This window comes from Ursus arctos, unplaced genomic scaffold, assembly GCF_023065955.2.
Source record: "Ursus arctos isolate Adak ecotype North America unplaced genomic scaffold, UrsArc2.0 scaffold_6, whole genome shotgun sequence".
Taxonomy (NCBI): domain Eukaryota; kingdom Metazoa; phylum Chordata; class Mammalia; order Carnivora; family Ursidae; genus Ursus; species Ursus arctos.
The window spans coordinates 81,674,395-81,695,718 of record NW_026623078.1 but is presented as its reverse complement, the minus strand read 5'-3'; the positions used below and the strand labels follow the sequence as shown (position 1 = coordinate 81,695,718).

The 21,324-nt window shown below is 41.4% G+C and overlaps 1 long non-coding RNA gene across 1 annotated transcript in view; it reads left to right on the top strand.

The window, feature by feature from the left end:
- LOC125281072 (uncharacterized) overlaps positions 1 to 21,071 on the top strand; it is a 197,979-nt gene extending 176,908 nt beyond the window's left edge. The window contains exon 4 of the long non-coding RNA XR_007188093.1: positions 20,636 to 21,071. This is a non-coding gene — a long non-coding RNA (uncharacterized LOC125281072). The remainder of the gene's footprint in view (positions 1 to 20,635) is intronic.
- The last annotated feature ends 253 nt before the right edge of the window (positions 21,072 to 21,324 follow it).

Here is a 21,324-nt window from a genome sequence, read left to right as displayed (position 1 = left end):
TTTTATTTCTTTCCAAATTTGTCATCTTGCGAATTTTCTATAATGAGTGTCTATTATTTTTGTAAGGGGGGAAATATGCTAGAGCTTTAAAGGCATAGAGTAAAATTCATTAATTGACACAAGAATGAAGACTATTGGCATAGCCAGGTTAGTGCTGCCTGAGGGACCACAGGGTCCTCGTCCCATCAGCCACGCTGGTGTGAGTCTCCTTCTCTTTTACGGCTCTTTGCCAAGACATGGCGGCTGGAGGCCAGTGAACACAGTGCTGTGAGCAGCTGCACATCGTTCCCTTGCATAAAAGCAATGATAAAATGGGGGCAAAACAGTCAGAATCCACTCTTTTTTTTTGGTACTTTTGAAATTAATCAAAGCCTTGCAGCCCCCCAAGGAGCCTCTGCTCCACAACATCAAAAAGGCTGATTCTTAGTAAGAACAGTGAGCTTTGTGGCATCTTAACATGCTTCAGCCCTATCTTGCACACATTCACAACAGCCACGAAAGTACCAGCCAGCGTTCCCTGTGCTGTAGGGAGGAGAACGGGCCTCACTCACAAATAATTGCAGTTTATAATTTGTTCTCATCGGTCTGGTGGTTTCTTGTTAGACTGGCTCCAATAGATTGTTGTTGTTTTGACTAACTTGACATTAGCCTCCTGCTAAAGGTCCTGGGGAGTGGGAGGGGGCATTTGTGGAAGACATAGGCATTTTCCTGGCTGCCATTGCCTGGGAGACAAATCACAGGTGGTGCAACAGTGGAACCAAAAAGCTGGGGAGGAAAGGCTAGGGAATTAGATGTTCCTAAGGGCTTTGAAAAACTACCGCAATCTAGGAATCCAGGAAGACAGCTCATGCTCAGGAAAGACCTGAGAAGACCCGAGACTGTCACCTCCTGATGGTCTTGAGGTCTATGGAAGCTGGACCAGAAGGCTGAACTGTTGGAGGAAGTCACCGAGAGGCTTCAGGTTGACTGCAGAATTGGCGCTGGCAATGGGAGCCTCCCCTGTCCTTGGAACAGTGTGGCCATTTCCAATGATGCAGCCCTAAGAGAACCACATGGAAGTGATTAGACCCGCTGAGGCCTCTCTGTAAACTCTGAAGATCCCAAGGGCAGGTGGGAGACTCCTGGTCCTGCGGCCAAGACGAGTTTCCTGAATAAGTCCCCCTGCTCCTCCAACCTGCCACCTGCCCCTTCCTTCCTTGCTCCCTGTCCTCCCTGCACAGCACCAGCTGGTTGGGATTTCCTGAGAAGCTACCAAGGATGCTGGGGACAACAATGGGGCAGTCAGCCAAGTGGTCAGAGCCTGGGCTCTGGGACGGGGGCATCTTGGGGACCCTGGCTTGGCCACCAGTCTGTGGGCAGAGTGGTGGCTAGTGTGTTCAGTGCTTGGGGACATGGAACATGCTGCAGAGGCCCTGGGCCTGGGCCTAACAAGCTACAGAGCAGGGGCATGGAGTGTAGGGTGAGCATGGGTGGGCATAGGGGTGTGGTGAGGTCGAGGTGGGGACTGGGGGGACGCTGCCTGCAGGGCAGGTACATAGGCCACTGGCACCCAAGCAGAGGCTGGGATTGGCGGGCATGTGTAGGAAGAGACACTGCTCTGCTGGCTCTGGGGCTAGAAGACCAGACAGGCGAGCAGGACAGGCAGGCGGGAACCTTGGCTACCCTTGGGCAAAGCCAGGATGGTGCAGGCTGCACCAGATTATGGCCCAGATACTGTGACAGGGTCTGATGGCAATGCTAAGGGGTGGAATCCCAGGGAAAGTGAGAGAAGAAGAGGAGTGAAGCCAGGGAAGCACCTACACCACAGAACCTCTAATACAAAGGAGAGCAAAAGCCAAGCAACAGCAACCCCAGCCAGCAGGGCAGCCTCCCCAATTCTGGAAATGCTTATCATGAGAAAATTTGCACCTGCTGAACTAATTGATTTAACTGGCAAATTCAGGCCAGGGAAAAGTATCTGGGCACGGTTGGCACAATGATGGAATGGGGTGATGGCATCTTCCTGACGGGCAGGAGGCAGAGAAAATGAGCAATGTCACCCCACACCCTGCCCTCTGGCAGTGCCTGCTTGGAGCTCAGAGGTTCAATAATCCACTCTCTTCTTGAGTGGATTATGCTAGCCTGTGGGGTGGCTGAGGCCCTCCTTGGGCTCGTGGAACCCTGGAAATCTATAAAGGAGGTACAACAAATCCTTGACAAGTTGGGATGAAACAGGCCATCTCTGCCCCTGTCTTTGAGGTCCCTGATTGAGCCACATTCCCTTCCGGAATGAAAGCTAAGGTGCCCCAGTCTGCCCCCAGTACCTGGTATGGAACTTGGATATCCATGCTGAGTCCAGTTGTGAGGCAAGACATCTATGATGTTGGGCAATCCATTGTTGACCTGGGGAAACGGACAAATCCAAGGTATGCGCCATGGGGAAGACCAGCGAGTGAGAGAGAGGGAGTTTGAAAATCCAAAAAGCTATTCCAATCTGCTGTAAAGGGTGAGGTAAACGTAACCTGGAAGCAAATGCAGTTTGATCTCACTTCTGTGGGGATTCCCCCCAGAAAAGAAGGACCAGCAACCCAATGCTGTGTTTGTTGGTCAGCCTGTGGAAGGCCTGTGGAAGTAAGGACCTGAACAACAGTTCAGACGTGCACCCGCTGCAAATTTGTATTTAAATTCTAGTTAGTTAACATATAGTGTAACATTGGATTCAGGCATAGGATTGAGTGATTCATCACTTACACACAACACCCAGTACTCATCACGAGTGCCCTCCTGAATGCCCATCCACCACCCACCTCCCTCCATCAACCTTCAGTTTATTCTCTATCATTAAGAATCTCATGTGGTTTGCTTCCCTCTCTCTCCTTCTCTCTTTCTCTTTCCACACATTCACCTGTTTTATTTCCAAAATTCCCCATATAAGTGAAATCATATAGTATTTGTCTTTTTCTGACTGACTTATTTTGTTTAGCATAATACACTCCAGCTCCATCCACATCATTGCAAATGGCAAGATTCCATACTTTTTGATGGCTGAGTAATATTCCTCTGTGTGTGTGTGTGTGTGTGTGTGTGTGTGTGTGTGTGTGTATACCACATCTTCTTTAAGCATTCATCACTTCGTGGACATTTGGGATCTTTCTGTAGCTTGGCTATTGTGGACATTGCTGCTATAAACATTGGGGTGCATGTGTCCCTTCGAATCTGTATTTCTGTATTCTTTGGGTTAATACCTAGTAGTGCAATTGCTGGATCATAAGGTTGCTCTATTTCTAACTTTTTGAGGAACCTCCATACTGTTTTACAGAGTGACTGCACCAATTTGCATTCCCAAGTTATGGTCCTTTTGACACTACAAATTGGGTGACCCCACTGATCCCAACCCACTGAGAATAGGAGGATTTTATCCCTCCAATACCAGAGAGCATACTGGGCAATGATATCCTACAAAATCAGACCCCGCAAACCTCTGTTGGTGAATTCTCCTTTTGGTGAGCAAAATCAGACCAATGCTGAGCGGGAATGCCAACTGGTAACCAGTAATGCAGTGATACTTCTACCACTCCCACAAAGAGTGGTGACTGCTCAAACGTACAAACTGCCTGGGGGACATAGGAAATAAGAGGAGCTGTCTGAGGCCTGCACCCAGTGCGTAATGCACACCCCGTCATAGTGCTTTCAATAGCCCAGTGTGAAGTGAAGAAAAGTAAACAGCCTAAAAGATGTATAGGGTGCCATCAAGTGCCGACACACACACAGCAGGTTCCAGAAGAAGAGACAGAAGGGGTTAGAAAAAAATATTTGGAGAAATAATAGCTAAACCTTTCCCAAATTAGATGAAAACATTAGTCTACTTATATAATAACCTGAACAATGTCCAAGTAGGATAAATTTAGAGAGATCCACACCAAAGCACATCATAATGAAATTGTCGAATGTGAAAACAATGACCCTTGAAAATAGCAAGAAAGAAGTGACTCATAAGGAACGAGGAATCTTCAAAGAGATGAAAAGTTTCTCATCAGAAACCATGGAGGCTGGAAGGGAATGGAGGACTTGCTCAAATCACTGAAAGAAAAATCGCTGACAACCAAAGAATTCTGTATCTGGCAGAACTATCTTCAAAATAGGAGAAATTCAGACATTCTCATAGAAAAAGAGAGATTTAGTTGCTGTCAGACCTGCCCTACAACAAATGCTACAGGGAGAGTTGCAGCAGGAAAGAAAGGACACTAAGCAGTAACTCAAACCCATGTGAAAAAAATAACAGTGGGAAATATGACTACGTAGCCAAATGTTGGAAAAAAAAGTACAAATGTATTCTCTAAATCCTCTCAAAACTTCAGGATTTCAACTCTTGTACTCATTTTATTTCCAGTTCATTACAGGTTCCAAATATTATGGATCTTATGTTAATCCTAAAGAGCCCTCCTATGAATCCTGTGTTCCAGGTAATTTTAGTGATCCGTTTCCTTTATAAAATTTTGACAGTCTTGTTTCTCATTGTTCATGACTTTGCTATGGCTAGGGTGAATCTGATAGGCTCATTTGGGAAGTATCACTGCATTGTTAGCTCAAGGATAATGCTGAGGTCCTTGTGTACTTCTCAATTTTATCTGGATATTTAAGAACATCTCCAGTGATCTTATCTGTGGTTGTGATACTAAAAAGTGGATTAGAAATATAAATATTTTAAAAAGGAAAATAAATATTTTAGGTGATTTTTTATTAAAGTATAATTGACACACAATATCCTATTAGTTTCAGGCATACATAAAAATGATTTCATATTTTTACATGTTATGAAATGATCCCCATAAGTCTACTTACCATCTGTCACCATATAAAGTTTTTACAGTATTATTGACTATGTATCCTATACTGTATGCTATATCACCATGACTTATTTATTTTAGAACTGTAAGTTTGTATCTCTTTTTCCCCTTTACCTGTTTCACCTGCCCCTCAACCCTTCTGCAACCTTCTGATAACCAACAGTTCTCTGTATCTATAAGTCTGTTTCTGTTTTGTTTTGTTTGTTCATTTGTTTTGTTTTATTTTTACAGTCCACATATAAGTGAAATCATACAGTATTTGTCTTACTTTGTCTGACTTATTTCACTTAGTATAATAACCTCTAGTCCATCCATGTTGTTGCAAATGGCAAGATTTCATTATTTTTATGGCTGATAATATTCCATTCATGTGTCTTCTTTATCCATTTATGTACTGATGGACACTTAGGTTGCTTCCATATTTTGGCAATTGTAAAAAAAAAAAATTCTGCAGTGAACACAGGAATGCACATATCTCCTTGAATTTGTGTTTTCATTTTCTTTGGATAAATACCTAGAAGTGGAATTGCTGTATTATATGGTAGTTTTATTTTTAACTTTTTGAAGAACTTCCATACAGGCTGTACCAGTTTGCATTCCTACCACCAAGAGTACACAGGGGTACCCTTTTCCCCTCATCCTCACCAACTGTTATTTTTTCTTTTTGATAATAGTCAATTTGACAGATAAAAGGTAACATTTCATTGTGATTTTGATTTTGATTTCTCTGATAATTAGTGACGCTGAACATCTTTTCATGTTGTCTGTTGCCCATTTGTATGTCTTCTTTGGAAAAATGTTTATTCAAGTTATCTGCCAATTTTTGTTTGTTTGGGGGGGGGGGGATGCAGAGAAAGAATCTTAAGCATGCTCCACACTCAGCATGGAGCCCAATGCAGGGCTTAGTCTCACAACCCTGAGATCATGACCTGAGCTGAAATCAAAAGTTGGATGCTTAACCAACTGAGCCACCCAGGCACCCTATAACTGGTTTTTGATTTGTGGTTACCATTAGGCTTATATATAATGTCTTATGCATATTGCAGTCTATATTAAGTTGATGGTCACTTAAATTTGAACCCATTCTTTACTCCTCTCCCCTCCATGTTTTAGGTATAGGCTGTCATATTTTAAATCCTTTTATTTTGTGAATCTTCTAATTTTTACAGATATACTTAGTATTATTGCTTTTTTGCTTCCTACTGTCCTTACTCCTTCTTATGGTCTTCCTTTCCACTCAAAAAGTCCCCTTTAACATATCTTGTAGGGCTGGTTTAGTGGTCATGAATTCCTTAACTTTTGTTTGGGAAACTCTTTGTCTCTCCTTCTATCCTGGATGGAGTATTCTTGGTTGCAGGACTTTTTCTTTCAGCACTTCGAATATATCCTGGCACTCCCTTCTGTTCTGCAAACTTTCTGCTGAAAAATCCACTGATAGCTTTATGGGGTTTCCCTTGTATGTAACTGTTTTCTTTTATCTTGCTGCTTTTAAAATTTTCTCTTTATTGCCACTTTTTCCATTTTATTACTATGTGTCTTGGTGTGGACCACTGTGAGTTGATTTTGTGGGGGCTCTCTGTGCCTCCTGGATCTGAATTTCTGTTTCCTTCCCCAATTCAGGAACTTTTCAGCTATGATTTCTTCAAATAATTTTTCTGCCCCTTTCCTCTCTCTTCTCCTTCTGGGATCCTTGTAAGGAGAATGTTATTATGCTTGCTGGTGTCACTGAGTTCTCTAAGTCTATTTTCATTTATTATTATTTTTCTCTCCGTTCAGTTGTTTGCTTTCCATTACTCTGTCCTCCAGGTTGCTGATGCATTCCTCTGATTCCTCTAGTCCACTATTTATTCCATCTAATTTCAGTTATCGAGAGCTTCATCTCCAATTAGTTCTTTTCTATGTTATCTCTTTGTTGAGGGTCTCATTGAGGTTCTCCACTCTTCTCAACACCAGCAAGTATCTTTATGACCATTACTTTAAATTCTCTATCAAGCGTATTACTTATCTATGTTTCATTTATCTCTGTTGCCATGATTTTGTTGTTCTTTAATTTGGGATATATTCCTCTGTCTCCTCATTTTGTCTCTGTGTGTTTCTCTGTGTTAAGATAGTCAGTTATATCTCTTGCTCTTGAAAGCACTGACCTTATGAAGAAGTCCTTTTTTTTGTGATGAGCACTGGTTTTTATACATAACTAATGAACCATTGAGCACTACATCAAAAACCAATGATGTATTATACAGTGGCTAACTGAACATAATAAAAAGTAAAAAAAGAAAGAAAAGCACAGTGAGATACTATGTCACATCCCATTAAATTATGAAAATGTAAAACATTTAACAATACCAATGATGATAAACATATAAAGCCATGAGAATTCTATGAAATATTACTAAGTATAATTGGAATACCACCTTGGCAAACAATTTGGCAATATTTAAAAATTAAGGTAACATATGTACATCCTAGATCCTAGCAATTCCCCTTCCTGCTACATAACCTACAGAAAAGACCTCACATATACGTACAAGCTTATTGGAGCAATATTTTTTTAACAGCAAAAAAAAAAAAAAAGAAAGAAAGAAAAGAGAGAAAGATCCAAAATGTCTATTATTAGGATAATATGAAATAAATGACATGTGTGCCATGCAAAAAAAAAGGGGGGGGGGGTCCTGTAGGACCCTGCATGGCAATATCCCCTTTCCTAGAATTTGGTGCTTTGGAAGTGTCTTCTATGTATGTTGTGTGTACCCTACTGTTGGGACTGGGCTGCTTTTGTTTCAGTCCAGTCATTTGCAATGTCTTTCTCTGCCTGTCATGGGCAGAGTTTTGTCCCTATGTTGTTTAGTGGTCCAGTCTGGGTCCACGTTGGGCTTGAGTTGAATCAAAGCAGGCATTTGCCAGGGATGCAGTAGCACCACCTGTAGGACGATTTCCCTATGCTGTCCCCTGAGAAGCTTTGGTTGGTTGATGGGACCTGCAGTAAGGCCATGTGTCTGCCCCTAGCCCACTGCTGGGTTAGACTGGTGCCAAAGCTTGTAGCACAGCTTTGGATGGGCTCCAGCCCAGGGCATATGGGAAGGGACAGGTCTACAGGAGAACACAGGGGCAGGATGTTAGTGTCAGTAGGGTTTGTGCAGGTCCGCTCTGGGAGGAGACATGGATCCAAGACCCGGCTCTAGGGGATGTGTCCTCAGGAGACCATGAAGGCATGTTACTCAGTTAGGTGGTGAGTGTGGGCACTGTGCTGGTTCCCACAGGTGTCCATGTATTAGATTAGCAGGGAGGGGAGTGGAAACGGTGCCTACCAGCTCTTTTTTTCGTAGAGAATTCTTCCAAAGATCCCTGCCCCTCCAGGACAGGCTCTGAGATTATTAAATACATCTCCTTTCCATAGACCACAGGTGTTTTTCAAGCTGTTGCTTCTCTGCTGTATCTCAGCAGGGCTGTTTGTTGTGTTTCTCTTTAAGCGTAGGTCTCAGTTTCCTATCACCTTCCAGCTCTCCCAGAGCTGAGCCTCCTGATTTTTACAGTTCCAGATGGTAAGCCCCACTGATTGTGAGAACTCATGAAATTAGACCCCTCTGGTTTTCAAACCCAAATGTTATGGGGATTTGTCTTCCTTATGCAGATACCCTTGTGCCTGGGCTGCCTGGGGTGGGATCTGTTTCTCTCCCCTCTCTGCACCTGCAGTGTCCCTCCCTCCCACGGACAGTCCCACTGGTCAGTTTAGCTCCCAGCTGCATCTACACCCTTCCAGTCTTTGGGTCATTTTCTGGGTTATTCACAGTGATGTGGGCGTTATCTTGTTGTATCCATGGAATGAGGTGAGCTTAGGTGAGCTTAGTCCTCCTACTCTGCCATCTTCCCCAGAACCTCCTCTGTCCATTTTTTTTTTTTTTTTAAGATTTTTATTTATTTATTTGACAGAGAGAGAGACAGCCAGCGAGAGAGGGAGCACAAGCATGGGGAGTGGGAGAGGAAGAAGCAGGCTCCCAGCAGAGGAGCCTGATGTGGGGCTCGATCCCAGAATGCCGGGATCATGACCTGAGCCGAAGGCAGACGCTTAATGACTGTGCCACCCAGGCGCCCCTCCTCTGTCCATTTTTAAAATCAGGTTGTTTGTTGTTTTGATATTAAGTTGTGTAAGTTCTTTATATATGTTGGATATTAAACCCTTATCAGATATATGATTTGCAAATATCTTCTCCTATTTATTAGGTTTCCTTTTTGTTTTGTTGATAGTTTCCTTCACTGTGAAAAAGGTTTTTATTTATTTATTTATTTTTAAAAAGGTTTTTAATTTGATATTTATTTTAGTTTTTGTTGCCCTTACCTAAGGTGACTGACCAAAAAAAAAAAAAAATACTGCTAAGACTGATGTCAAAGAGATTGCTGCCTGCGTTTTCTCCTAGGAGTTTTATGATTTCAGGTCTTACATTCAAGTCTTTAATCAATTTTGAATTTATTTTTGTATAAGGTGTAAAATAGTGGTTGAGTTTCCTTCTTTTGCCTATTTTAGGTGAATTTTTAGTCAATCATTGGGAACTTCTCCTAATCCCTGCCACCCTGATGCAGAAAATGTGCAGGCTAATAATTGGGAAATCTCCATGTACGGGAGGGTATTGACAGGCTGGATTACAGGCTGAGAAAGGTTAATAGAGTGGAGTGTGTTTGGAAACTATCTCTCAAGAGCAACAGAAGAGACTGATAACATTAATCTTAGAAAAGAAGAGATTAAAATAGTGCTTTTCAAAAATGCTTTTAAATTACCAGAAGACTTTGATTTTGTGACAATTAAAATCCTAAGTCCCAAAGCTGATAAAAAGGAGAGCTGCTGTGGTTGAAACAAGGTCAAAACCTTGAGACCTGTTTCTGGAACTTAACTCAGCTCCTTTATCTTATGATCCTTCCTGGAGTTATAGAAAGGAAGTTTTCTAAGAAAATTGTCTTAAGAGCTATACTATGTGATCCTTCAATTATTATCATGAGGAATAAATACAAATAAATTATATTGACCTGATAGCTTCAAGATTATTTTTAAAGTGTATAACTGGCTTATAGAACACATGTCATAGTGTGTGATAATTATTTTAATAATAGTTATTATTTTTACCAGTTATTGGGTGATTACCATGGTTATGAATCAGGAATTAAAACCAGAATTCTAACTCTCCCACTTACTAACTCTTACCTTGGACAAATAACTTAAGCTATTTATGATTGAATTTCCTCATCTATTGAATGGGCATATAATATATCTTTCTCATAAGTTTTATGTCAAATGTTTAAATAATTTAATACCTATGATGCTTTTAGAATGGTGCCCAGCACCTACGTGCTATTAATTATATGTTTGATATATATACATATATAGCAAGTCAATGCACAAATCTATGAGCAAAAATTTACAGAAGGTGTGTAAACATTAATTATTTATGAAATTAAAACAACAGAGGTTTAATGACAAAGGGAAGTCTGTTTAAAACATCCCTTGTTGGGGCGCCTGGGTGGCTCAGTTGTTAAGCGTCTGCCTTCGGCTCAGGGCGTGATCCCGGTGTTCTGGGATCGAGCCCCACATCAGGCTCCTCCGCTGGGAGCCTGCTTCTTCCTCTCCCACTCCCCCTGCTTGTGTTCCCTCTCTCGCTGGCTGTCTCTCTCTGTCAAATAAATAAATAAAATCTTTAAAAAAAAAAAATCCCTTGTTAAGGAAGTAAAGTTGAACATTGTATCTGATAATGAATTTGTGATTTTTTAAAAAGATTATTTATTTATTTATTTATTTGAGAGACAGAGAGAGTGAGTGAGCAAAGGGAGGAGCAGAGGGAGAGGGACAAGCAGACTCTATGCTGAGCACAGAGCCTGATGTGGGGCTCGATCCCAGGACCCTGAGATCCTGACCTGAGCTAAAATCAAGAGTCGGACACTTAACCGATTGAGGCACCCAGAGCCCTGAATTTATGATATATATATATATATAAAATATATTTAAAGATTTTATTTATTTATTTGACAGAGAGAGACAGCCAGCGAGAGAGAGAACACAAGCAGGGGGAGTGGGAGAGGAAGAAGCAGGCTCATAGCACAGGAGCCTGATGTGGGGCTCGATCCCATAATGCCGGGATCACGCCCTGAGCCGAAGGCAGACGCTTAACCGCTGTGCCACCCAGGTGCCCCTATGATATATATTTTTTTATCAATACACTGATATTCATCTCAATCACTTCAGAACAAACAGGTGGGTATTTTCTCTTACATGATTCTTAGGTTTAATCCCTTAGGAATGTATTTTGTTCAAATGAACATCGAATAGGAGAGTCCTGATATATTTGTTTCTAATGTACAAACTTCAAAGGAGCTCCGTTGTGGTGAGTTCTGAATACTGACACTAGACATAGTATTAGGTTCTGTGACAGTGCGCAAGCATCTGAGTAGAAATAACCAAAATACCAAAATTTTTGGAGGATGCAAGACCAACCAGAAGTTTCCCCCCGGTCTATGCTAGCAGTCAGATAAATCACTTCAGTTATAGCAACAACCTGGATCAATTAACAAAATAGGAAGTGAGTTTAGGGTTGAAACATCCGGTATCAGCTTGAGTGACTCTTCTGTCTTCTTCCTCCTGATGGTAACAGAGCCAGGGTGTGGCTGACAAGGCAACGAGATAGGCATCTAGGCAGACATTTTCCTGGGAGCTTCTTCAACCTGAATCTCTTACTAACATGCCAAGGAGTTTGCAGTAGAGTTGAAATGGTTCACTGTTACTCGCAAATTCCCCTTAGACATTGCAACTGGGGATGGTAATCCAACAGAAAGATTCCGGTATTCCCAAGGAAGTTCTTTCTCTGTTAGAGGTCATTTTGAAAAGTTTCTCTAAGTAAATAGTTTCTCTATCATAGGACTTCTTTCCTTACATCTTCTTCTCACATAAAATATTGATATAAAAGAGAGCAAAAATGCTAGGTATTGTATTTTCTTCATAATATTTTTTCTGCTAAGTGGTCTCAGTGTAGGAATCTCCAACTGCAAACTTCCTTGTGGAGATCGTGCTCTCCCCAACCTGGGGTGAAAAGGCAGAGAGTCCTCGTGCTAGGCTTCTAAGACGCTCCTGCATTTGAGTGTTAGGACAAACTGGCCCATCTGGCTCTCACAGGAGTGTTGCTGGTGCCTCCATTCAAACAGATGGGTTCTTGGATTAATACATGCAAAGGAACAGCTGATGTATTGGCTCCATTGATCAAATGTAAGGTGTAAAGGGTTGGAAATAAGTGTAACAGGATTTCTGACCCCATTATTATGACCTTCAAAGACATAAAAGCCACCAGATGGTTTAAAAGAAATAGAGAAGAACTTCGATTCTGTATCAAAAAAGGTCAGCAAACTTTGAAGGCGGAAGACAATTACTCTGACTTCTTTTAAATGCTATGGTAAGAATAAAAATGAGGAATTGATTAGTAAAAGCAAAACAAAAGACACTGTGTCTATAAATGAAAATGTACCCATGAGAATAGCAGAAGAGAAAGAAAGTGTTTATGCATTGATTTATTGTTTGGTTGAATGATTAGTTAGTTCATACATTCATTCACTCAGCAGGTGGGTATTGAGTACGGAGCTCTGGGATTTTCCTTAGTGCCTTTTTCTGCACTTGTCTCCTATCATTGCTATTTGTGTTTCCTATGCTCTAACTGCACTGAACCAATCACAGCTCTTAGAAATCACTGTGCCATGTTATGTTACCAAATAGTTAAGTATGTATTAGTTTGGAATACTCATTTTCCTGCCGAGGACTTTCCTAACCGTTTGTAAAAGACCTTTATTCAAATTTTACGTCTGTGACATCACCGAAGACTGCTTAAGGTAGTTAGCATACCTTTCGCTATGTCCCTACAATCTACGACTTTGCAAATGCCACGAGGCTAGAGAACTTAGGAGGAAAGTCACGTGAGCTCCAGATGCACCCACCACGTTCTTATACACAGACATTTGAAGAAGAGAGAAAAATCCACGGTGAAAAACTAATCCTGGAGAGGAAAAGTTGGGAAATAGAAAATCACTTCAAAATTCCAGGTAGTGTCCTCCATGATTTGCAGGAGTATATTGCCTCCGTAAGAAAGAGAACAGGAACGCCCAGCAGTACAGGCGGTGGACGTGTGGAGAAGAGGAGCGGCTGAGTTAAGATGAATGCGCTAGGGCCTGGCGGGAGGGGGTGCGGGGCAGAAGGCAGAGCTGAGTGTGAAGCATGTGAGCTAATAAAGCCACTAACTACCTGCCTCATGCGCGGGGATTCACAGCCACTCCACCTCTCAAGGCCATTAATGCCCCGTTTAGAATATCCAAGAGATGGATTACTGTACTAACTACTTTGCACCCTGGATTTACAAGGAGGATTTAGTGGAATATTTCCTCCTCCAATAAATCACACTATGAATATTGATTGTGGTGCCCTCTACTTATCTAAAAGTTTTATGTGAATTATAAAAAAAAGCAGTGATGGTTTCAGTGGAAGGATTTGAAGGGGAAGGATCTTGTCGAGAAAACAAATCTGTGGACGTGTTCTGAAATATGCCAGGCCGGTGTTCTACGGTGAGGGATGAGTATATAACACAGCACAGGCGATTGGGACCAATTTATTAGATGCTATACCGGGGCTAAACTGCCTTAAATCAATAGTTTGCAAGGCAGCAGAAGGTTGGGCGTAATAAGTCATCATCTTAATGAAATATAGATTATTCCAGAACTATTAAACAAGCAGTTGGTGTCAGGAAAATTGTTCACTTTTTCAGAGCTAAACAAAACCATCTATTTCAGAAGAGGGAAATCAATAGACATCTGTGGCCTGGCATGGAGCTTGAATATATAAATAAATGTATAGCTAAAGTTATTCATTGGGACCTAGTTGGATTACACTATCTTCACCGTTACTTAATTTCAGAGAAATAATTCTGTTTTTATACTTCTCTTTTCCCTCATCTTCGCTTTCCTTCCCCTGTTGTTTCTCCTCTCTCTCTTTGCTGCCATTCAAAGAGCACCTATTAGGTGATAATTAGGTAAGGTCTTGATTGATTGGTGGGGGTTAATTTAGTGAGTGTTTAAAACAGTGCTGAGAAATAGGTATTACCACTCTGTGCCACTGTCTAGGTAATAGGTGTTCAGAGTAATTACATAACTGCCCCATGTTGAACATTCAGTCTTGTAGAATTGAGCATGCAATGCAGACATTTGAATGGACTCTGCTTTACATTTGGAGATCTTGAGAACTTTCAAATCAATCTCTCCACATGGAAACCACATGGACACACACTGCCCACATTTCCCTCCTCTAGGTGGCTGCATGGGTGAGTCCTACCCCACAGCAATCACCTTCCAAACGCATTTCCCAATATGGCCCCTCATCACACTAACCTCTGCTCAAGGTCAAGAATACAGATTCCCCAGGTCATGTTGAAATTATAAGATTTCATGAGACTTCTAAGAGGAAGTCTGGAAAGTTTTCTTTCTTTCCATGAGGATTTCAAGGTTGAGAAACATTCCGATAACATATATCTTAAGCTCCTTGCTGAATTCTTGGGTTCTGAAATCTGCCGTAAAACCCTCATATCCTCTAATAAAGGAATAAGGGAAACACTGCAGCATTATCTCTGTTAATGTTATCTTTCTTTCCTCTCCATTTCATTTTCTTGGTCTCTTCCTCTATCATACTCCATTAATGCCATCAGTATATCCCTGGCCCTCACCTTTTAGTCATGTTTAGTCATGTTATATAGTCATGTTATAGAATAAGGGAAACACTGCAGCATTATCTCTGTTAATGTTATCTTTCTTTCCTCTCCATTTCATTTTCTTGGTCTCTTCCTCTATCATACTCCATTAATGCCATCAGTATATCCCTGGCCCTCACCTTTTAGTCATGTTATAGATATTTTTAGGAGACTTTCATACATTAATTTTCTTATGCATCCAACAGGTATTTATTGAATGCTTATGTGTGAAAGGCGTGGTGCTATTTAATAATGCTGACAACATTCTAAGACGGAATTTAAGATGATGGCAAAGGACTGTTCACTTATTTAAATTAAGTGAAAGATTCAGGGGTGCTGGGTGGCCCAGTTGGTTAAGGATCTGCCTTTGGCTCAGGTCATGTTCCCAGGGTCCTGGGATTGAGTCCCACATCTGGCTCCCTGCTCTGTGGGGAATCTGCTTCTCCCTCTTTCTCTGACCCACCCCCCTGCTCATGCTCTCGCTCTGTCTCTCTCAAATGAATAAATAAAAGGTCTTTTAAAAAATTAATTAATTAATTAATGGAAGATCCAGAACTTGATTTAAGTTCTTGTGATTGGGAGTTTGCACATTTCCAAGGGCTTTCCATATGTGTCAGCTCACCGGAACCCTTAATAACTCCTAATATTCCCCTCTTGAGGCTGATTTCACTTATTCATATATTTTTAAAATTTTTTAAAATTTATTTATTTGACAGAGAGAGAGAGAGGGAAAGCACAAAGAGGGGGAGTGGCAGAGGGAGAGGGAGAAGCAGACTCCCCACTGAGCAGGGAGCCTGAGGCAGGACTCAATCCCAGGATCCTGGGATAATGACCTGAGGGAAGGCTATTGCCTAACCAACTGAGACACCCAGATACCCCTATTCATTTATTAAAAAAAAAAAAAATTAAAAATGTCTTTTTCATACTAGTTCCATGGATAAAATGTTAAGTTTAAAAGAAACATAAACACCAGCTTCCTAAAGCTTGGAGTGCTGGGGAAAGCAGTGACCAAATTATCCAAATAATATACAATTATAATTGATGATGAATGTTACAAACAAAGATATGGAATGCTAAGAGAGAACGTAAGGTGAGGCTGGACCTTGTTGGCTTAGCACAGTTTCCCTGAAGAAATGATTTTTCAGGTGATTCTTGACGTCTGAAAACGTGGATGAGGTGGAGAAACTCACCAAGCACTCAGAGCAGCAGCAGCTTGTGCAAAGGCCCTGGGCAGCAAGATGCATTGCATCATGAAGGAAATGAAAGAGAGCCACTGTGGCTGAGCAGAAAGACCAAAAGGGGAACATAGGGCTCTAGAGGAAGAAAGCGAGAGCTATGCAAGGGCTTTCATGTTGTGTAAGCATTTTGGTGTTTACCCTTACAGAAAGGGACATACAAGGATATGGAGCGGAGAGTGATATAACCAGCCAAGTCAAAGGACAGGAGACTTGCTCTCCACTCCATAATACCTCCTCCTCTAGGATGGAATGTGATCTCTCATAACCTTTAGAGTCCCGTCTGCTTGACTTCACATCCACACCCACCTACCCATGCTCATCTCCACGGATACCATGCTCATGGGTGGCACTCCTGGGGAAAGTTCAAAGAGAGCATAAGCTTCATGCACTGTCCTGTGAAATGTATGCCCAATCTGGTGGGACCTACTGGGTTATAGGCAGGTGATGTCCCAACACAATCATTAGAAGCTTTAAGTTTTGAAGGAGAGTGATTTATTGTTTTTCGTCCCAATATAAACTATTCAAACTTGGAACCACGTCAGGTTCCTAATGAGAAAAGGTAGGAGGGAAATGAGAAAAGCAGGTGAGGAGGGGAATCATCATGGCACCACGGCACGTGTGTGAGAGGTAACGCAGGGCAAGCGTGACAGCATACATCCGAGGACCTGGCGGTAGAGGTGAGGCTGTGTTGAGGGGATGGCTGCAAATTCACCCAAAGTGACTGTTAGAAACAAGGATGAAGACATTTATTTGGCCTTCAAACAGAGCTTTCCCCAATCAGATGGCACAATCGGGAGGCTATCATAATGCAATTGGAGGTCATGCATGTGCTTTGTAAATGCTGGGGATCACTGCTGCTCCCAGCAGCCCACGATGGATTGCATAATAATCTACAAATCCGCACCGAAGGTTATAAAGTAGGAACTCCAAACGCATTCATCTTTCCTGGCAAACTGATGCTCAATTTTTTATTAAGTAATGAGTGGTAAAATGCAATTTGCTTCTGTTTTTACTCTGAATACCAGAATGCTCTCAAATAAAGTCAATGTTGTTTAGTCATTTTCCATGTTCTGGAGTTTTTGAATAATTGATTTCCTCACTCCAGCTACCATTATTTAAACAATAGCTTGTAGCCTTTATATTATTTTCTTTTCCTTCAAAAATGCATGCAATTTTTAATGCGTGCTACTCCCGATTATGTTATGCATGATGGTGTAGTGTGTACCAGAAAAAAAAAACAAAAATCAATGAACGAGCTTCCAGTGTTCATTATCTACCAGTGTATTTGTCCGTGTGTGTTGCGTAGAATTTGTTAGAAATAAAGACCCCCAATGAAACATGAGAGACTATGGACTATGAGAAACAAACTGAGGGCTACAGAGGGGAGGGGGGTGGGGGAATGGGATAGACCGGTGATGGGTAGTAAGGAGGGCACATATTGCATGGTGCACTGGGTGTTATACACAACTAATGAATCATCGAGCCTTACATCGAAAACCGGGGATGTACTGTATGGTGACTAACATAATATAATAAAAAATCATTATTAATAAAAAAAAAAAAAAAAAAAAAAAAAAAAAAAGAAATAAAGACCCCCTATTTAATTATCTAACCTGAGCCAATCTCTGATGACGTGTTCTGAAAATGGGCTTTAATGTTTAAGGAAAGAGAGTATCCGGCCACGGTAACTTTTTAGCTGCTTCACCTGCTTGTGCTTTCCGTCTCTCTTTGCAAATGCGGGCAGCAGTAACTCTCGTCCCGCTGGGGGGACTGAGCCATGTGGGGCTGCCCACTGGGTTGTCCGCAAGACGTACTCCTTTTTCTCTTGAGTAATTTCACCCCAACTAAAGTAGTTAATGATTCTAACGAAGATAAAAGCTGGTACAATTTAAATTTCATTCCTACCACATGGTGCTGGTGAACACAGAGGAATAAAATGCTGATGAAATCTTCTCTAATTTCTCCAGGCTGCTAAATTCAGCTGGAAATAGCAAAGCACCAGGATTCTTCACAGACACTTTCAATACTTCAGCTGACACTCCTTTCTGGAAATACCTCCCAGCCCAGCTTCTGTAGGGTGGCTTCGCGCTTCGAGCTCTGGGCCCAGCTGGAACTCCAGAGTACTGGGAGAGGAAGAACACAATTGTTAGCATTTAGCATTCAGTGAACATCATAACTTTGAAAACTCCCTGCTTAAGAGGACTTACACTCTGGACAATAAATGTAGGAAGACACTTTGGCACTTAGAAAAAAAATAGTCAAAAATAAATCCTTCCAGGCCCAGTTGGTTTAGAAAATGAAGTAAGCGAGGATTCGAGGAGAGCCTTTTTCTTCTTTTCTGTGTGTGTGTCCATTTGAATCCTTGTCGCCATGAGCACTGTTTTAGGAACACCATCCGAATTTCTGCAAGCAGACGCAGTGTTCCAGGTCCCCACATTGCTGTGAGGAGTGTAGAAGGATTGAATGTCAATATGCAGTTTCTGGATAATGAATTTGTGTCCTGTCTTTGCACACCGCGTTCCATCTCTCTGGAATGTTTTTACCATTGGCCCTTTAAATCCCAGCTCCTTCTGTCACCTCTTCTCCACATGTAGGCCAAAGACTCCTGGCTCAGGGTCACATGACACCTTCATTTAAACCATCCCCTTCTGCGAGCACAGTGCTCAGTGGTGTGCTAACATCATACCGTTTAATCCTCATGAGAATTAATGTGCTATTATCCCCACGGTGCAGGTGCTGACACCCAAGTGACTTGGGGTATTTGCCAAAGGCTATACACCCAGCAGATGCCTGGACCTGAATTTGAATCCAGGTATACCTGGCCCCACTAATGGGGCCTCTAACCTACCCTACCTCACCAACTTGTGTCGGAACTCCTTTCCCAAGCTGGAAGGGGTGGACACATTACTATAGACCTGTTATACGTCGTGGTATTTAGACTGAGACAACCGTGGGTCACATAAGAGGACTTCAGATACAGATCATTTGATTTGCAGAAGGCCGGGCTTGTATTCAGTTTCAAGTTCTGTCCCGTGGCTTGGGTAGCGTTGGCTAATTTAGTTAAACTTTGAGCTGCAGTTTCCTTAAGTGGAAAAAGGATAACCCAATGCCTCACACACACACACATTTTTACCTTATGATTTTGTGAGAGTTAATTGAGATACTGCTATAAAGTGGTTGATAAAGTGCCTGTCTACAGTGTTGATGCAGGAGAGCTGTAAAAGGATAATAGGAGTCTTTATCAGTGCCATCTTAATTACAAGATTTCGAAACTAGAAAGGAGAGTGAATTAAAAAATATCTGAGTCCAGTAAAATGGTCTGAGCATTTGTGTGCCCCTCTTCTTAAATGTTTTTCTCTGTAACGTTCATAGCAATATATTCATTCATTCAATAAATATTTATTAAGCAGCTACTGTATGCCGGGTGCTATCTTAGTGCTGGGCTTGTCATTCTTCAAGATGTAGGTTAACTCACTTCTGCAGGGAAGCGTCTCCTGCTCACCTTATCTAAAATTCCTGAGAGAATTCTCTACTCAGTTCTCTCCTTAGCCTCTTGTTTGCTTCCTTCACGTGCAACTTGTATTCAGTTTGTTTTTCTGTTTACTTGCTCTGTGTCCTTCCCTACGGAGAACTGTGCCAGGTCTTAGCACAATGCTCAGCTCATTAGAGTTGACCAGTTGAGAGTAAAGAATGAATGGCCTGAGCTAAGGAGAACCAGAAGCCTTCAAGTAGAAGGAGCCAGATCAATTAACCCAAACTAGAAGACATACATGGTATGCATATGAAAAGAGAGGGAAGGAGGGAGAGACAGAGAGAGAAAGAGAGAGAGGAAGAGAGAGAGGAAGGTTGCATAGGTAAAAGTCAGGAAAAGCAGGTAAAGAGCAACTGAAGTAGAAAACTGAAAATCTATCAAAATGCTTCCACATCCAATTCCAGAAGGCATGAACAAACTAAAGACCAGTGAAATTATTTAGAAACAGAAATCAGACAAGGAAAGGAGCATGAGTTAATAGGTGACTAAGAGATAGAAACAAGGTAGTATGGAGTAGAATAATCCCAACTTTATAAAATCTTGCACTCCTTCATCAAACCCACACATGTGCCTCCGTATCGGTGTAGACTTGCTGGAAGATGCTAACCGTGGTGGCACCTGGCGCTGCTCATGGTTACTTTCAGGCTTGTGGTGATATATTGTTTCATTCAGTCTCCTTATGCATGTAAACTTTTTAATAACCATGTATCATTTTTATGAAACTTACTGTTCTTTAGCATAAAAATGGACAAAGACTAGATTCTAACAGTGATTGCTTCTTGGACATGTAGATGGACTAGTGTCATATTATTCTCTGTAATTTTATGTATATTTTTCAATTGAAATCAAAATTTTTTTCAGTTGAAGACTATAGAGTCAATCCTGAGTTATCTGAGGCAGTCATTCCAAACAGGTCCCGTGGCCCTCCGGTGGCATTTATATGCCACACGGTGGGACAATTTGGGAAAACGCGTAGGTCAAGTTTAAAGAATTGGAACAAAGTTATACACCTTGCGCATTGATTCATTCGTGAGTTTACGACAGCATTATGAATGTATTTGTTTATATGTCTGCTCTGCTAGAATATGAGGCCCTCAGGACAGGATATATGTCTTATTTCTTCACTTTCTACAGAACCTGACATGTTACAAGTGCTTAGTAGCAGTTTCTTGAAAGAAAGTGCATTGACTTAGCTCTAACCAGCTGTGAAGGCATAGCCGTGCCAGGGGACTTCACTTTGTCCTTCTTGATAGGAACGTTTTCTGTTATTTTCCCCATCAGCAGCATAATGCAGTCTGCCTTGCACTAAGAACTGTGTCTTCAGATGACGGAAATCCTTAGACGCTTGACTCAGGTAAGACACTTGGGTTTCCTCCAAATAGAAGCGGGCTTCAGAATCCCATCATATGCTCCATTTAATTACTTGCCAATTCACAGTGTTGAGTTTCTCACGGTATTAATGGAGCCCCCGAGAAAGCTGAGAGAATGGCATAAAATGTGCGGGTATTTTAATGGGGTGGGGGGTGGTGAGTGTTAGATATAATTTAATCTATAGGAACTAATAGCTTTTGAAATAATGATGCCTCTTGACTATCGATTTGAAAGCTCCTCAGAGTAATTGAACACTTATTCCAACTCAGAGAAGTGTTGCTTTTATTTTTGTATTCTTGATTTAAAACTGGAGCGATCAGTTCACACTTTGAGACACCAGTGGGTGGCACACAATTATGGCTTAATTCAGTTACCACTTTAAAAAAAAATTTAAATACATGTAAGCTTAAAACAATGAACAGGCATTGTGCTATAGTTATACGTATTTATATTAAATTATATGTCTTAATGTATTACCATATGGATTTATATATATGAACAGGTGAAATATTTTAATTTTTAAAAGTGAGAGAAATGTAAATGGAAGTTGTAATATGTCCTTCTGGCATCCAGCAGACCAATCTGGGCATCCATAGAGC